Raw genomic sequence first — 5731 nt, forward strand, 5'->3', positions numbered from 1 at the left:
AAACAGCTTAAGTTTTATTGAAATAAAAAATAAAATTTTTTTTTATTTTATTTTTTCCTTTCAAAAAAGGTGAATTATCAAAAAAATGTAAAAGTTAATACTTAAACCAAATACTTGAATTTTGAACTAAAAACAATAAATTTTTCACTAAAAATTAAATAGTTAAAAAATTAATTTTCAAATCAAAAAAAGAATGATTTTTAACATAATAGTTAAATTTTTAACCAACAAAGACGAATCTTTAACAACAACAGATTATTATAAAATAAACCGTTATATTGTCAACCAAATAAATGTATTTATATGTTAAAATTCTAATTTTTAACAACAGCAAAAATGAATGTTCCACCAAAAATTCATTATTTGATATATAAACCAGATTGTTGAATTTTTAACCAAGATTATTAATTTCCAACCAAAAAATATTTTGATTTTAAATAAGTAATAGTTGATTTTAAAGACAAAAGTAGAATTTTTTACCAAAAAAAATTGAATTTCTACGAAAAAATACCATTTTTTAAACCAAAAAAAGGAATTTTCAACAAAATTGCGGAATTTTCAATGAAGAATGATTATTGATTCAAGAAATAAAAATTGCAACTAAATTTTTGGGTTTCTAGGCCAAATAGTACAGTTTTTAATAAAAAAAAAATTTTTTCACCAGAAATGGAAAAAATAGTATTTTATAAAAAAAATAATAAACTTTCAATGACTGTGAAACCTGCGATAAAAAATAGGATTTTTTATAATTTGTAGACTCAAAAATAATAGGTTTTAGAAACATTAAATTTCATTTGCAACATTTTTTAAGTGTTTACTTAGAAAACTTGAAATTTTAGATCCTGCTATATTTACCTCAAAATTATTCACCCGAAAGACAGCAATAAAATTATCGGTGCGTACAATTGTGTATCCAGATGAAAATTAAATAATGACGAAGAAAATCCTACGATTCTACACTCTACAAAGTACCTTTCACTTACCTCATGTTACTTTTCAGGGTCGGCAACGATAAAATCCGACCTACATATTTATTTTATCTGTTCACTTCTTCTTGGAATCTTGGTTTTATTGAATAAAAATTAATAAATTACCAGGGTATTCACTCAAATCATGGAAAAAATTCCCTAAAAATTAAGGAGGTAAATTCCCAGTTAAAAAATTAATTTTCAACAAAAATGACAAATTTTTGGCTAAAGTGATAAATTTTCAACCGGTATAGTTCAATTTTGAACCAAAAAGATAAATTTTTAACCAAAAAGATTAATTTGTACAAAAAAGATGAATTTTCAAATAAAAAGGATAATTCTTGAACCAAAAATTAAATAGTTATATTTTTCGTTTAAATAAATTAATATTAACTCAACTGATGAATTTTCCACTAAAAAGATAAATTTTCAACCAAGAATAAATAATATAAAATACTATTATTATTGAATAAAAATAATTTCTACAAACAAAAAAATGGATTTTGAACAAACGGGTTTAACTTTCAATCAAGCACTTTTATTTGCAATCAAGCAGATCAATTTTTATCTAAAATAATCAATATTTAACTAGATTAATGTAATTTTCAATAAAAAAGATTAAATTTTCAACAAAAAGATTAATTTTTACAAAAAAATATTCAATTTCAACTAAAAAATAGAAATTTTCAACCAAAAATTGAATGCTTACATTTTTAGTTTAAATAAATCAATATTAACCTAACTAATGAATTTCCAACTGAAATGAAAAATAGAGTATTGAATTTTGAACGAAAAAAGATTAATTTTTAACCAAAAGTAATTGAATTTTCAACCAAAAAGATTAATTTCTATAAAAAAGATGATTTTTCAAAATAAAAAGATAATTCTTCAAACAAAAATTAAATAGTTACATTTTTCGTTTAAATAAATTAATATTAATTAAACTGTTGAATTTTCAACTAAAATTATAAATCTTCAACTGAAATAGTTGAAATATAAAAAAAGACCAATTTGCAACCAAAACGATGTATGTTCATTCAGGAATAAATAATATAAAATTCTATTATTATTGAATAAAAATAATTTCTACAAACAAAAGAAACGTGTTTTCAACTAAATAAATAAATTTTTAACAAAAAAACATAAATTGTCAACGAAAATTTATGATGGAATATTCAATTGGAATAGTTAAATTTTCAGTTAAAAATAATAATTTGCAAGGTATAAAAACTAAATTTCAAAAAACTATTTTTTTTCCAAACAAATGGATGAATTTTTAACTAAGATTATAAATCTTCAACTGGAAGTTTAACTATCAATCACGTACTTTTATTTTCAACCAAACAAATGAATTTTTATCTAAAATAATCAATATTTAACTAGATTAATGTAATTCTCAACAAAAAATTTAAATTTTCAACAAAAATATTAATTTAAAAAAAAAAATATTCAGTTTCAACTAAAAAATATAATTTTTCAACCAAAAATTGAATGCTTACATTTTTAGTTTAAATAAATCAATATTAACCTAACTAATGAATTTTCAACTAAAATGAAAAACAGAGTATTGAATTATGAACGAAAAAAGTTGAATTTTCAACCAAAAAGATAAATTTGTAACCAAGAAGATTAATTTTTACAAAAAACATAAATTTTTAACAAAATACATGACTTTTCAATTTAAAAAACAGTTTAATAAAATAGCAAAAAAAACTAATTTAAAAAATATCGATTTTCCAACAAATTCTTGCATTTTTAACTAAAATGGCGAATCTTAAACTGGAATAGTATAATTTTCAAACAAGAAGATACATTTTTATGAAAGAAGACGAATTTTCAATTAAATAAACCCAATTATTAACAAAGAATTAAATTGTTCAATTCTCAGTTAAAAAAATATTTTTCCAACCGTAAAAAGAAATAATTTTCAAACGTGGTGAATTTTAAACCAAAAAGGTGAATCTAAAACTGAAAAATATAAATTTTTCCACCAAAAAGATACCTTTTTAACTAAAAAAAAGATAAATTTTCAATTAAAAATTCAATAGTTCATTTTTCATTTTGAAAAATTGCAAAAAAAAACTACTTTGAAAAAAAATAGATTTTCCAGCAATTGATGCATTTTTAACTAAAATGACGAAGTTTAAACTGGAATAGAATAATTTTCAACCAAAAAGATACAATTTTACGAAAAAGACCGATCTTCAAGAAAATACATGAATTTTCAACTAAAAAAAAAAAATTATCAACAAAGAATTAAATTGTTCAATTTCCAGTTAAAAGAAATTATTCTCAATTTAAAAAAAAATAATTTTTAAACAACGAGATGAATTTTAAACCAAAAAGGTGAATCTAAAACTGGAATAGTTGCATTTTTCACCAAAAAGATACATTTTAACCAAGAAGATTAGTTTTTACAAAAAAAAGATGAAACTTCAACAAAATAAATAATTTTACAACTAAAAAAGACAAATGGTCAATAAAAATTAAATTGTTAAATTTGCAGTTAAAGAAATTAATTAATTAAATTTATTAATGTTAATAATTAATTTTCAAGGAACAACTTATCTTAAAAAAAAATAGATTTTGATAGAAAGTGATGAATTTTCAACCTAAATAATTAATCTTTAACTGGAATAGTTCAATTTTAAACAAAAAAGAATAATTTTTATGTAACTGTCGTGCCAAAAGTCAGATATCTAAAAAAATAGTTTTTCTATGATTTTAAGAATCAAAATATGAAAACTGATGTCATTTCAAATAAAAAACATCTTATTTTTAATGTTAAAATTCACAATAAAAAAAACATTAATTTTCAACATGTTTTTTGCAATTGAATTTTTTTTACCGTCGCTTCTTACCAAATTTTGAAAAATGATTGAATTTTAATCAATGACGGCTACTTTTTTTCTGGGAAAATATTCTGTACAACTCTACAGTTTTCAATTTTGAAAGTAAATTTTTCTATGACTGAAATCGTTAGAACAATTTTTTTTCAAGAAAAAATTTGGTAAACAAATAATTATATTTTAAGATTATTTAGTTCTTTTTAAAATTGGAAACAGTAGAGTTGTGGAGAATATTTTCCTGGAAAAATAAGTCGTCATTTATTGAAATGAAATCATTTTTGAAAAATTGGTAAGAAGCGACGGTCAGAAAAAATGCAATTGAAAAAAATATGGTTACAATTAATGTTTTTTTTGTGAATTTTAACATTTTTCCTAAGAAATAATGTTTTTTATTTGGAATAACATCAGTTATAATATTTTGATTAACTGGAATAGCTGAATTTTCAACCAAGCAGATTAATTTTTACAAAAAAAAGAATTTCTATAAAATAGAGTTTTAACTAGAAAAATTAAATTTTCAGTAAAAATATAAATTTTAATGATTGAGTGTAGTATTTAATATTCACAACAAAAATAAATTTAATTTTTAATCAAAAACAATTTATATTTTGCTAAAAAATACGACTTTTCAAACTTCAAAATAAAAAAAATAAAACTTTTTAAGTTTTCGAAAAAAAAATGAATTTTCAATAAAGGAAATTAATTTTCTGCCAAAAAGGAACAAATTTTCAACAAAAGACATTAATTTTTAACCAAAAATGGAATAGCAACATTTTCACTTAAAAAAATTAAATTCAAACAAAAATAAATGAATTGTTAACTAAATAGTCAAATGCAAAAATATAAAGCTTTCACAACTGAAAAATTATTGGTATTCAATTTTATAATTGAATTTAAAAAATAATTAGGAACGTTCTCTCGGACAATAGTTATATTTTAAGCAATTTTTCAACTGAAATTTTAAATTTGCAACTGGAATAATTTAATTTTAAACTAGAAAAATTAAATTTTCATAAAAAATATAAATTTTAATGATTGAGTGTAGTATTTAATATTTCCACCAAAAATAAATTAAATTTTTAATCAAAAACTGTTCAATTCTACCAAAAAATACGACTTTTCAACCTTCAAAATCAAAATTTAAAAAAAAACTTTTGAAGTTTTCGAAAAAAAATGAATTTTCAATAAAGGAAATTAATTTTCTACCAAAAAGGAACAAATTTTCAACAAAACGCATTAATTTTTAACCAGATACTTGAATTTTCAAATAAAAACGATAAATTTTCAACAAAAAATGGAATAGCAACATTTTTAGTTAAAAAAATTAAACTCAAACAAAATCATTATTATTTAATTTTATAATTCAATTTGAAAAATAATTAAGAGTGCCCTCGAAAAAATTTCTTGACTTAAAAAAAAATTCCTGACTGCTTGATCAGCAGAGATCGGACAATAGTTATATTTTAAACAATTCTTCAACTGAAATTTTAAATTTGCAACTGGAATAATTTAATTTTAAACTAGAAAAATTAAATTTTCAGTAAAAATATAAATTTTAATGATTGAGTGTAGTATTTAATATTCCCACCAAAAATAAATTTAATTTTTAATCAAAAACTATTTGATTCTGCCAAAAAATACGACTTTTCAACCTTCAATAACAAAAAAAAAAAAACCTTTGGAAGATTTCGAAAAAAAATGAATTTTTTAACAACTGAAAAATCATTGTTATTCAATTTTATAATTAAATTTAAAAAATAATTAGGAACGTTCTCTCGGACAATAGTTATATTTTAAACAATTTTTCAACTGAAATTTTAAATTTGCAACTGGAATAATTTAATTTTAAACTAGAAAAATTAAATTTTCAGTCAAAATATAAATTTTAATGATTGAGTGTAGTATTTAATATTT

The 5731-nt window shown here is 20.3% G+C and overlaps 1 protein-coding gene across 1 annotated transcript in view; it reads right to left on the reverse strand.

Moving 5' to 3' along the window:
* LOC117178096 (glutathione S-transferase 1) overlaps positions 1-957 on the reverse strand; it is a 13528-nt gene extending 12571 nt beyond the window's left edge. The window contains exon 1 of the mRNA XM_033369336.1: positions 856-957. The gene's annotated coding sequence lies outside the window, so the exon portion shown is untranslated. The remainder of the gene's footprint in view (positions 1-855) is intronic.
* Between the last annotated feature and the right edge of the window lie 4774 nt (positions 958-5731).

This window comes from Belonocnema kinseyi, chromosome 8, assembly GCF_010883055.1.
Source record: "Belonocnema kinseyi isolate 2016_QV_RU_SX_M_011 chromosome 8, B_treatae_v1, whole genome shotgun sequence".
Classification (NCBI taxonomy): domain Eukaryota; kingdom Metazoa; phylum Arthropoda; class Insecta; order Hymenoptera; family Cynipidae; genus Belonocnema; species Belonocnema kinseyi.